This window comes from Scyliorhinus torazame, chromosome 16, assembly GCF_047496885.1.
Source record: "Scyliorhinus torazame isolate Kashiwa2021f chromosome 16, sScyTor2.1, whole genome shotgun sequence".
Lineage (NCBI taxonomy): Eukaryota > Metazoa > Chordata > Chondrichthyes > Carcharhiniformes > Scyliorhinidae > Scyliorhinus > Scyliorhinus torazame.
In genome coordinates, this window is record NC_092722.1 from 96,698,761 (window position 1) to 96,712,472 (window position 13,712).

The 13,712-nt window shown below is 47.9% G+C and overlaps 1 protein-coding gene across 1 annotated transcript in view; it reads left to right on the forward strand.

Moving 5' to 3' along the window:
* The window catches only part of hk1 (hexokinase 1), a 328,092-nt gene that overhangs the window by 270,036 nt on the left and 44,344 nt on the right, over nucleotides 1–13,712 (forward strand). The window lies entirely within an intron of this gene.

Genomic DNA, 13,712 nt, shown 5'->3' on the forward strand with positions numbered 1-13,712 from the left:
TGCTGGGAACCTGATCTGTCACGAGGGCTCACTATGAACAGTGAACCTGATCTGCCAGGAGAGCTCACTATACACAGTGAACCTGATCTGCCAGGAGAGCTCACTATACACAGTGAACCTGATCTGCCAGGAGAGCTCACTATACACAGTGAACCTGATCTGCCAGGCGAGCTCACTATACTCAGTGAAGCTGATCTGCCAGGAGAGCTCACTATACACAGTGAACCTGATCTGCCAGGAGAGCTCACTATACACCGTGAACCTGATCTGCAGGAGACCTCACAATACACAGTGAACCTGTCAGGAGAGTTCACTGTACACCGTGAACCTGATCTGCCAGGAGAGCTCACTATACACAGTGAACCTGATCTGCCAGGAGACCTCACAATACACAGTGAACCTGTCAGGAGAGTTCACTGTACACATTATTCCTGATCTGCCAGGAGACTCACTATACACAGTGAACCTGATCTGCCAGGAGACCTCACAATACACAGTGAACCTGTCAGGAGAGTTCACTGTACACATTATTCCTGATCTGCCAGGAGGCTCACTATACACAGTGAACCTGATCTGCCAGGAGACCTCACAATACACAGTGAACCTGTCAGGAGAGTTCACTGTGCACATTATTCCTGATCTGCCAGGAGGCTCACTATACACAGTGAACCTGATCTGCCAGGAGACCTCACAATACACAGTGAACCTGTCAGGAGAGTTCACTGTACACATTATTCCTGATCTGCCAGGGGAGCTCACTATACACAGTGAACCTGATCTGCCAAGAGAGCTCACTATACAGTGACTTTCAATACTCTTGAGGGTTCTACCATTCACTGTATATTCCCTACCTGCATTAGACCTTCCAAAATGCATTACCTCACATTTGTCCGGATTAAACTCCATCTGCCGTCTCTCCGCCCAAGTCTCCAAACAATCTAAATCCTGCTGTATCCTCTGACAGTCCTCATCGCTATCTGCAATTCCACCAACCTTTGTGTCGTCTGCAAACTTATTAATCAGACCAGTTACATTTTCCTCCAAATCATTTATATATTCTACAAACAGCAAAGGTCCCAGCACTGATCCCTGTGGAACACCACTGGTCACAGCCCTCCAATTAGAAAAGCATCCTTCCATTGCTACTCTGTGCCTTCTATGACCTAGCCAGTTCTGTATCCACCTTGCAAGCTCACCCCTGATCCCGTGTGACTTCACCTTTTCATAGAATTTACAGTGCAGAAGGAGGCCATTCGGCCCATCGAGTTTGCACCGGCTCTTGGAAAGAGCACCATACCCAAGGTCAACACCTCCACCCTATCCCCATAACCCAGTAACCCCACCCAACACTAAGGGCAATTTTGAACACTAAGGGCAATTTATCATGGCCAATCCACCTAACCTGCACATCTTTGGACTGTGGGAGGAAACCGGAGCACCCGGAGGAAACCCACGCACACACTGGGAGGATGTGCAGACTCCGCACAGACAGTGACCCAAGCCGGAATCGAACCTGGGACCCTGGAGCTGTGAAGCAATTGTGCTATCTACCATGAGGGACCTTGTCAAAGGCCTTACTAAAGTCCATATAGACAACATCCAGTGCCCTACCTGCATCAATCATCTTTGTGACCTCCTCGAAAAACTCTATCAAGTTAGTGAGACACGACCTCCCCTTCACAAAACCATGCTGCCTCTCACTAATCCGTCCATTTGCTTCAAAATGGGAGTAGATCCTGTCTCGAAGAATTCTCTCCAGTAATTTCCCTACCACTGAAGTAAGGCTCACCGGCCTTTAGTTCCCTGGATTATCCTTGCTACCCTTCTTAAACAGAGGAACAACATTGGCTATTCTCCAGTCCTCCGGGACATCACCTGAAGACAGTGAGAATCCAAAGATTTCTGTCAAGGCCTCAGCAATTTTCTCTCCAGCCTCTGGGGTAGATCCCATCAGGCCCTGGGGACTTATCTACCTTAATATTTTTTAAGACGCCAAACACCTTGTCTTTTTGGATCTCAATGTGACCCAGGCTACACCCTTCTCCAGACTCAACATTTACCAATTCCTTCTCTTTGGTGAATACTGATGCAAAGTATTCATTCAATACATCGCCCATTTCCTCTGGCTCCACACATAGATTCCCTTTCCTATCCTTCAGTGGGCCAACCCTTTCCCTGGCTACCCTCTTGCTTTTTATGTACGTGTAAAAAGCCTTGGGATTTTCCTTAACCCTATTTGCCAATGAATTTTCGTGACCCCTTCTAGCCCTCCTGACTCCTTGCTTAAGTTCCTTCCTACTTTCCTTATATTCCACACAGGCTTCGTCTGTTCCCAGCCTTTTAGCCCTGACAAATGCCTCCTTTTTCTTTTTGACGAGGCCTACAATATCTCTCGTTATTCAAGGTTCCCGAAAATTGCCGTATATATCCTTCTGCCTCACAGGAACATGCCGGTCCTGAATTCCTTTCAACTGACAATTGAAAGCCTCCCACATGTCAGATGTTGATTTGCCCTCAAATATCCACCCCCAATCTAGGTTCTTCAGTTCCCGCCTAATATTGTTATAATTAGCCTTCCCCCAATTTAGCACATTCATCCGAGGACCATTCGTATCCTTGTCCACCAGCACTTTAAAACTTACTGAATTGTGGTCACTGTTCCCGAAATGCTCCCCTACTGAAACTTCTACCACCTGGCCGGGCTCATTCCCCAATACCAGGTCCAGTACCGCCCTTCCCTAGTTGGACTGTCTGCATATTGTTTTAAGAAGCTCTCCTGGATGCTCCTTACAAATTCTGCCCCGTCTAAGCCCCTGGCACTAAGTGAGTCCCAGTCAATATTGGGGAAGTTGAAGTCTCCCATCACCACAACCCTGTTGTTTTTACTCTTTTCCAAAATCTGTCTACCTATCTGCTCCTCTATCTCCCGCTGGCTGTTGGGAGGCCTGTAGTAAACCCCCAACATTGTGACTGCACCCTTCTTATTCCTGATCTCTACCCATATAGCCTCACTGCCGTCTGAGGTGTCCCCCCGTAGTACAGCTGTGATATCCTTCCTAACCAGTAGCGCACCTCCGCCACTCCTTTTACATCCCCCTCTATCCCACCTGAAACTTCTAAATCCTGGAACGTTTAGCTGCCAATCCTGCCCTTCCCTCAACCAGGTCTCTGTAATGGCAACAACATCATAGTTCCAAGTACTAATCCAAGCTCTAAGTTCATCTGCCTTACCCGTAATACTTCTTGCATTAAAACATATGCACTTCAGGCCACCAGACCCGCTGTGTTCAGCAACTTCTCCCTGTCTGCTCTGCCTCAGAGCCACACTGTCCCTATTCCCTAGTTCTCCCTCAATGCTCTCACCTTCTGACCTATTGCTCCCGTGCCCACCCCCCTGCTATACTAGTTTAAACCCTCCCGTGTGACACTAGCAAACCTCGCGGCCAGGATATTTATGCCTCTCCAGTTTAGATGCAACCAGTCCTTATATAGGTCACACCAGCCCCGGAAGAGCTCCCAGTGGTCCAGATAACGGAAACCCTCCCTCCTACACCAGCTGTTTAGCCACGTGTTTAGCTGCTCTATCTTCCTATTTCTAGCCTCACTGGCACGTGGCACAGGGAGTAATCCCGAGATTACAACCCTAGAGGTCCTGTCTTTTAACTTTCTGCCTAGCTCCCTGAACACCTGCTGCAGGACCTCATGTCCCTTCCTGCCTATGTCGTTAGTACCAATATGTACAACGACCTCTGCCTGTTTGCCTTCCCCCTTCAGGTTGCCCTCTACCTGTTGGGAGACATCCTGGACCCTGGCACCAGGGAGTCAACATACCATCCTGGAGTCTCTTTGACGTCCACAGAAGCGCCTATCTGTGCCCCTGACTATAGAGTCCCCTATTACTGTTACTCTTCTGCGCTTTGACCCTCCCTTTTGAACATCAGAGCCAGCCGTGGTGCCACTGCTCTGGCTGCTGCTGTTTTCCCCTGATAGGCTATCCCCCCGACAGTATCCAAAGGGGTATACCTGTTCGAGAGGGGTCAACCACAGGGGATTCCTGCACTGACTGCCTGCCCTTTCTGGTGGTCACCCATTTCTCTGCCTGCACCTTGGGTGTGACCACATTTATATAACTGCGATCTATGACGCTTTCCGCCACCTGCATGCTCCTAAGTGCATCCAATTGCTGCTCCAACCGAACCATGCGGTCTGTGAGGAGCTCCAGTTGGGTGCACCTTCTGCAGATGAAGCCATCCGGGACGCTGGAAGCCTCCCGGACCTGCCACATCTCACAGTCAGAGCACTGCATCCCTCTAACTGACATTGCATCAATTAATTAGTAAATTAAAATTAAAAGTTGAAAAAAAAATTTTTTTTAAGTTACTGTTAACTATCTGCTTCCTAGCACTAGATTCCTACTATAAATGTGAAAGCTAAATATAGTACTCTCCGATCTCTGGCTTAGATACCCCTCTAAATTATAATTAAGTAATTATGTTTAATTAGTTACCAAAGCTTAATTTTTTTAATTTAGTGTAGATTCCCAACCAGCCACTCGGGTCACAGCTTTTCTGTGATGCCACTTCAGTTTCCCATCCCCCCACACACACAATTTGAAAAGGTAATAAAAGTAAAAATCACTTACTTACCTTCTTACCTTCTGAGGGTCTTAGATGTTGTCAGGTTCTCTCCCTGACAAAGACTGCTCCTCCTCCGAACGGCTCCCGAAACCAGGCCGTGATCTTATTAAATCTCCGCTCCGACTCGCAGCTCCCGCTCTTTTTAAATCTCCGCTCCGACTCGCAGCTCCCGCGCTTTTTAAACCTCCGCTCCGACTCGCAGCTCCCGCGCTTTTTAAATCTCCGCTCCAACTCGCAGCTCCGGCGCGTTTTAAATCTCCGCTCTGACTCGCAGCTCCAGTGCTTTATTAATCTCCGCTGCGACTCGCAGCTCCCCGCTTTTTAAACCTCCGCTCCGACTCGCAGCTCCGGCGCGTTTTAAATCTCCGCTCTGACTCGCAGCTCCAGTGCTTTATTAATCTCCGCTGCGACTCGCAGCTCCCCGCTTTTTAAATCTCCGCTCCGACTCGCAGCTCCCGCGCTTTTTAAATCTCCACTCCGACTCGCAGCTCCCGCGCATTTTAAATCTACACACAGTGAACCTGATCTGCCAGGACAGCTCACTATACACAGTGAACCTGATCTGCCAGGAGAGCGCACTATACACTGAACCTGATCTGCCAGGAGACCTCACTATACAGAGTGACCCTGATCTACCAGGAGAGCTCACTATACACAGTGAACCTGATCTGCCAGGGGAGCACACTATACACAGTGAACCTGATCTGCCAGGAGAGCTCACTATACACAGTGAACCTGATCTGCCAGGAGAGCTCACTATACACTGAACCTGATCTGCCAGGAGAGCTCTCTGTACACACTGAACCTGATCTGCCAGGAGAGCTCACATGACACAGTGAACCTGATCTGCCAGGAGAGCTCACTATACACAGTGAACCTGATCTGCCAGGAGACCTCACTATACACAGTGAACCTGATCTGCCAGGAGGGCTCACTATACACAGTGAACCTGATGTGAGGAGAGCTCACGATACACATTTTTCCTGATCTGCCAGCAGAGCTCGCAGGACACAGTGAACCTGATCTGCCAGGAGGCTCACTATACCCAGTGAACCTGATCTGCCAGGAGAGCTCACTATACACATTGAACCTGATCTGCCAGGAGAGCTCACTACACATTGTTCCTGATCTGCCAGCAGAGCTCACTATACACAGTGAACCTGATCTGCCAGGAGAGCTCACTATAAACAATGAACCTGATCTGCCAGGAGAGCTCACTATACACACTGAACCTGATCTGCCAGGAGAGTTCACTATACACATTGTTCCTGATCTGCCAGGAGAGCTCACTATACACTGTGAACCTGATGCCAGGAGAGCTCACTATACACATTTTTCCTGATCTGCCAGGAGAGTTCACTATACACAGTGAACCTGATCTGCCAGGAGTGCTCACTATTCACAGTGAACCTGATCTGCCAGGAGAGCTCACTATACACTGTGAACCTGATGTCAGGAGAGCTCACGATACACATTTTTCCAGATCTGCCAGGAGAGTTCACTATTCACAGTGAACCTGATCTGCCAGAAGAGCTCACCATACAGAGTGAACCTGATCTGCCAGGAGAGCTCGCTATACACATTGGTCCTGATCTGCCAGGAGAGCTCACTATACAGAGTGAACCTGATCTGCCAGGAGAACTCACTATACACAGTGAACCTGATCTGCCAGGAGAGCTCGCTATACACATTGGTCCTGATCTGCCAGGAGAGCTCACTATACACAGTGAACCTGATCTGCCAGGAGAGCTAACTATACACAGTGAACCTGATCTGCCAGGAGAGTTCACTACACACAGTGAACCTGATGTGAGGAGAGCTAACTATACACAGTGAACCTGATCTGCCAGGAGAGCTCGCTATACACATTGGTCCTGATCTGCCAGGAGAGCTCACTATACACATTGTTCCTGATCTGCCAGGAGAGCTCACTATACACATTGTTCCTGATCTACCAGGAGGCTCACTTTCCACAGTGAACCTGATCTGCCAGGAGAGCTAACTATACACAGTGAACCTGATCTGCCAGGAGTGCTCACTATTCACAGTGAACCTGATCTGCCAGGAGAGCTCACTATACACTGTGAACCTGATGTCTGGAGAGCTCACTATACACATTTTTCCTGATCTGCCAGGAGAACTCACTATACACAGTGAACCTGATCTGCCAGGAGAGCTCACTATTCACAGTGAACCTGATCTGCCAGAAGAGCTCACCATACAGAGTGAACCTGATCTGCCAGGAGAGCTCGCTATACACATTGTTCCTGATCTGCCAGGAGAGCTCACTATACCCAGTGAACCTGATCTGCCAGGAGAGCACCCTATACACATTGGTCCTGATTTGCCAGGAGAGCTCACTATACACAGTGAACCTGATCTGCCAGGAGAGCTAACTATACACAGTGAACCTGATCTGCCAGGAGAGCTCACTATACACATTGTTCCTGATCTGCCAGGAGAGCTCACTATACACATTGTTCCTGATCTACCAGGAGGCTCACTTTCCACAGTGAACCTGATCTGCCAGGAGAGCTAACTATACACAGTGAACCTGATCTGCCAGGAGAGCTAACTATCCACAGTGAACCTGATCTGCCAGGAGAGCTCACTATACACTGTGAACCTGATCTGCCAGGAGAGCTCACTATACACAGTGAACCTGATCTGCCAGGAGAGCTAACTATACACAGTGAACCTGATCTGCCAGGAGAGCTCACTATACACAGTGAACCTGATCTGCCAGGAGTGCTCACTATACACAGTGAACCTGATGTCAGGAGAGCTCACTATCCACAATGAACCTGATCTGCCAGGAGAGCTCACTATACAGATTGAACCTGATCTGCCAGGAGAGCTCACGATACACACTGAACCTGATCTGCCAGGAGAGCTCACTATACACTGTGAACCTGATATCAGGAGAGCTCACTATACACAGTGAACCTGATCTGCCAGGAGTGCTCACTATACACAGTGAACCTGATGTCAGGAGAGCTCACTATACACAGTGAACCTGATGTCAGGAGAGCTCACTATACACAGTGAACCTGACCTGCCAGGAGAGCTCACTATACACAGTGAACCTGATCTGCCAGGAGTGCTCACTATACACAGTGAACCTGATGTCAGGAGAGCTCACTATACACAGTGAACCTGATCTGCCAGGAGAGCTCACCATACAGAGTGAACCTGATCTGCCAGGAGAGCTCACTATACACAGTGAACCTGATCTGCCAGGAGTGCTCACTATACACAGTGAACCTGATGTCAGGAGAGCTCACTATACACAGTGAACCTGATCTGCCAGGAGAGCTCACCATACAGAGTGAACCTGATCTACCAGGAGAGCTCACTATACACAGTGAACCTGATCTGCCAGGAGAGCTCACTATACACAGTGAACCTGATCTGCCAGGAGTGCTCACTATACATAATGAACCTTATGTCAGGAGAGCTCACTATCCATAATGAACCTGATCTGCCAGGAGGGCTCACTATACAGAGTGAACCTGATCTGCCAGGAGAGCTCACTATACACAGTGAACCTGATCTGCCAGGAGTGCTCACTATACACAGTGAACCTGATGTCAGGAGAGCTCACTATACACAGTGAACCTGATCTGCCAGGAGAGCTCACCATACAGAGTGAACCTGATCTACCAGGAGAGCTCACTATACACAGTGAACCTGATCTGCCAGGAGAGCTCACTATACACAGTGAACCTGATCTGCCAGGAGTGCTCACTATACATAATGAACCTTATGTCAGGAGAGCTCACTATCCATAATGAACCTGATCTGCCAGGAGGGCTCACTATACAGAGTGAACCTGATCTGCCAGGAGAGCTCACTATACACATTGTTCCTGATAAAATATTAAAACATGCTGCTGTGCAGAGTGACCTGGGTGTGCTAGTGCATGAGTCACAAAAAAGTTGGTTTACAGATGCAACAGGTGATTAAGAAGGCAAATGGAGTTTTGTCCTTCATTGCTAGAGGGATGGAGTTTAAGACTAGGGAGGTTATGTTGCAATTGAATAAGGTGTTAGTGAGGCTACACCTGGAGTATTGTGTTCAGTTTTGGTCTCCTTACCTGAGAAACGACGTACTGGCACTGGAGGATGTGCAGAGGAGATTCACTAGGTTAATCCCAGAGAAAAGGGGGTTGGATTACGAGGAGAGGTTGAGTGGACTGGGACTGCACTCATTGGAATTCAGAAGGATGCGGGGGGGATCTTATAGAAACATATACAATTATGAAGGGAATAGATAGGACAGATGCAACAAAGAACAAAGAAAATTACAGCACAAGAACAGGCCCTTCGGCCCTCCCAGCTTGCGCTGATCCAGATCCATTATCTAAATCTGTCACCTATTTTCCAAGGATCTACTTCCCTTTGTTCCCCGTCCGTTCATATATCTGTCTAGATGCATCTTAAATGATGCTATCGTGCCTGCCTCTACCACCTCCACTGGCAAAGCGTTCCAGGCACCCACCACCCTCTGCGTAAAAAACTTTCCACGCACATCTCCCTTAAACTTTCCCCCTCTCACCTTGAAATCGTGACCCCTTGTAATTGACACCCCCACTCTTGGAAAAAGCTTGTTGCTATCCACCTTGTCCATACCTTTCATAATTTTGTAGACCTCAATCAGGTTCTCCCTCAACCTCTGTCTTTCCAACGAAAACAATCCTAATCTACTCAACCTTTCTTCATAGCTAGCACCCTCCATACCAGGCAACATCCTGGTGAACCTCTACTGCACCCTCTCGAAAGCATCCACATCCTTCTGGTAATGTGGCGACCAAAACTGCACGCAGTATTCCAAATGTGGCCTAACCAAAGTCCTATACAACTGTAACATGACCTGCCGACTCCTGTACTCAATACCCCCACCGATGAAGGCAAGCATGCTGGATGCCTTCTTGACCACTCTATCAAACTGAGTTGTCATCTTCAGGGTACAATGGACCTGAACTCCCAGATCTCTCTGTACATCAATTTTCCCCAGGACTCTTCCATTGACCGTATAGTCTTGAATTAGATCTTCCAAAATGCATCACCTCGCATTTGCCTGGATTGAACTCCATCTGCCATTTCTCTGCCCAACTCTCCAATCTATCTATATTTTGCTGTATTCTCTGACAGTCCTCCTCGCTATCTGCAACTCCACCAATCTTAGTATCATCTGCAAACTTGCTAATCAGACCACCTATACCTTCGTCCAGATCATTAATGTATATCACAAACTGTTCTTTAACCCTGTTAGCCAAAGATATTTCATGACCCCTTTTAGCCCTCTTTATTGCGCGTTTGAGATTTGTCCTACTTTCCCGATATTCCTCCAAAGCTTCATCAGTTTTAAGTCACCTAGATCTTATGTATGCTTCCTTTTTCATCTTAGCTAGTCTCACAATTCCACCCGTCATCCATGCCCTAATCTTGCCATTTCTATCCCTCATTTTCACAGGGACATGTCTGTCCTGCACTCTATTCAACCTTTCCTTAAAAGACTCCCACAACCTGATCTGCCAGGAGTGCTCACTATACACAGTGAACCTGATGTCAGGAGAGCTCACTATACACAGTGAACCTGATGTCAGGAGAGCTCACTATACACAGTGAACCTGATCTGCCAGGAGAGCTCACTATACACAGTGAACCTGATCTGCCAGGAGTGCTCACTATACACAGTGAACCTGATGTCAGGAGAGCTCACTATACACAGTGAACCTGATCTGCCAGGAGAGCTCACTATACACAGTGAACCTGATCTGCCAGGAGAGCTCACCATACAGAGTGAACCTGATCTGCCAGGAGAGCTCACCATACAGAGTGAACCTAATCTACCAGGAGAGCTCACTATACACAGTGAACCTGACCTGCCAGGAGAGCTCACTATACACAGTGAACCTGATCTGCCAGGAGTGCTCACTATACACAGTGAACCTGATGTCAGGAGAGCTCACTATACACAGTGAACCTGATCTGCCAGGAGAGCTCACCATACAGAGTGAACCTGATCTACCAGGAGAGCTCACTATACACAGTGAACCTGATCTGCCAGGAGAGCTCACTATACACAGTGAACCTGATCTGCCAAGAGTGCTCACTATACATAATGAACCTGATGTCAGGAGAGCTCACTATCCACAATGAACCTGATCTGCCAGGAGGGCTCACTCTACAGAGTGAACCTGATCTGCCAGGAGAGCTCACTATACACATTGTTCCTGATCTGCCAGGAGAGCTCACTATACACACTGAACCTGATCTGTCAGGAGAGCTCACTATACACATTGTTCCTGATCTGCCAGGAGGTCTCACTATCCACAATGAACCTGATCTGCCAGGAGGGCTCACTATACAGAGTGAACCTGATCTGCCAGGAGAGCTCTCTATACACATTGTTCCTGATCTGCCAGGAGAGCTCACTATACACACTGAACCTGATCTGCCAGGAGAGCTCACTATACACATTGTTCCTGATCTGCCAGGAGGTCTCACTATCCACAATGAACCTGATCTGCCAGGAGAGCTCACTATACACACTGAACCTGATCTGTCAGGAGAGCTCACTATACACACTGAACCTGATCTGCCAGGAGAGCTCACTATACAGATTGAACCTGATCTGCCAGGAGAGCTCACTATACACACTGAACCTGATCTGCCAGGAGAGCTCACTATACACTGTGAACCTGATGTCAGGAGAGCTCACTATACACAGTGAACCTGATCTGCCAGGAGTGCTCACTATACACAGTGAACCTGATGTCAGGAGAGCTCACTATACACAATGAACCTGATGTCAGGAGAGCTCACTATACACAGTGAACCTGATCTGCCAGGAGAGCTCACTATACACAGTGAACCTGATCTGCCAGGAGTGCTCACTATACACAGTGAACCTGATGTCAGGAGAGCTCACTATACACAGTGAACCTGATCTGTCAGGAGAGCTCACCATACAGAGTGAACCTGATCTGCCAGGAGAGCTCACCATACACAGTGAACCTGATCTGCCAGGCGAGCTCACTATACACAGTGAACCTGATCTGCCAGGCGAGCTCACTATACTCAGTGAACCTGATCTGCCAGGCGAGCTCACTATACACAGTGAACCTGATCTGCCAGGCGAGCTCACTATACACGGTGAACCTGATCTGCCAGGCGAGCTCACTATACACAGTGAACCTGATCTGCCAGGCGAGCTCACTATACACGGTGAACCTGATCTGCCAGGCGAGCTCACTATACACAGTGGTTCATCCAACTAATAGTGGAAAAATAATTTCCAAACTACGCATAAACTGTGGATATCCCCAACCTCAGGAGGGCAGTGGTCTGGTCTACTCCACAAACGTGAACATTTGTTACGTTAAATCACATGGAGTCCAGTTTTGTGAAAAGGGGATAAATGTCGAAGTAACACAGGAAGTACCAATTAACATTAGGAGTTGGATTCTTCGATGCCTGACAGTAGTAACTGGATTCATGATCAGGCGGAGAATAGAGCGTCACCGAAAAACGGGAGCGGTGCCAGGTGCCAAATCGTTTGCGATATTCCGATCCCCGTCAGCAGTCTCAGCACAGTACTCACTCCAATATAAGTAATGGGCTGGAAACCTGATTCATCACTCCCCGTTTACACCGACCCCCACAGACAGTAATCCACTGGACGGGCTTTGCTGCATGTTTGCTCAAGAATGGCCCTGACGCGGAGGAGTTTACAGGAAGAGGGAGGTGTGAGGTTTCTCGGCGACCTGTGGGTCTGGAGAGGTTTCTAGTGATATGGAGGTATGAGGTCAGGGAAGGATTCAAAAGCAAGGGTGAGAACACTTAAATCAAGACATTGCTTGATCCAGAGCCAATCTAAGCCATTAGGCACATGGTAACAGGGGAACGGAACATGGTGCAAGTTAAGATACAAGCAGCAGAGTTCAATAACCTCAAATGTAGAGAGGGTAGAATGTGAGAGGCCAGCCAGTTGGTTAGTCAAGTTTAAGTGTAACAAAAACATGAATGAGGGTTTCAGCAGCTGACACGGAAATGAGACAGTCGATGTTATAGAAGACAGTAGAAGTGGACATTTTTGCTGATGATGCAAATATGAGGTTGGAAGTTCTCCTTGGGATCAAATGTAACACCAAGGTTGCAAACAGACCGGCTCTGTTCAGAGTTTTGTCAGGAAGAGGGATAGAGTTAGGTGTGGGACCAAAAGCAATGGCTTCAGTATTCCCAGTTTTAATTGGAGGAAATTGCTCCTTATCAGTACTGGATGTTAGATAAGAAATCTGATAATTTAGCAATAAGTGGAGGAGTTGAGTGAGGTGGTGATGATGTCGAACTGCGTAACATTTGTGTACATGTACCTTTGAATGGTGTCGTCAAGGTAGATGCTTGAGGAACACCGGGGGTAATGGTGCAGGAACAGGAAGAAAAGTCATTGGAAATGATTCCCTTACATAAGAACTAGGAGCAGGAGTAGGCCATCTGGCCCCTCAAGCCTGCTCCGCCATTCAATGAGATCATGGCTGATCTTTTGCGGACTCAGCTCCACTTTCCGGCCCGAACACCACAACCCTTAATCCCTTTATTATTCAAAAAAACTATCTCTCTTTATCTTAAAAACATTTAATGAAGGAGCCTCAACTGCTTCACTGGGCAAGGAATTCCATAGATTCACAACCCTTTGGGTGAAGAAGTTCCTCCTAAGCTCAGTCCTAAATCTACTTCCCCTTCTTTTGAGGCTTTGCCCGCTAGTTCTGATTTCACCCGCCAATGGAAACAACCTGCCCGCATCTTTAGGTTGCATTAGGTTTTAAACTAATGTGGCAGGGGGATGGGAACCAGATTAGGAAGTTAGAGGTCAGTAAAGAGGCAGCAACTAAAGCCAGTAAGGTACTAGATAATACAATGTGACTGAGGGGACGAGTAGACAGGGAAGAGATGATGAACACAAAGGGACAGGTGGTCTGAGGTGCATTTGTTTTAATGCGAGAAGTGTAACAGGTAAGGTAGATGAACTTAGGGCTTGGATTAGTACCTGGGAATATGATGTTATTGG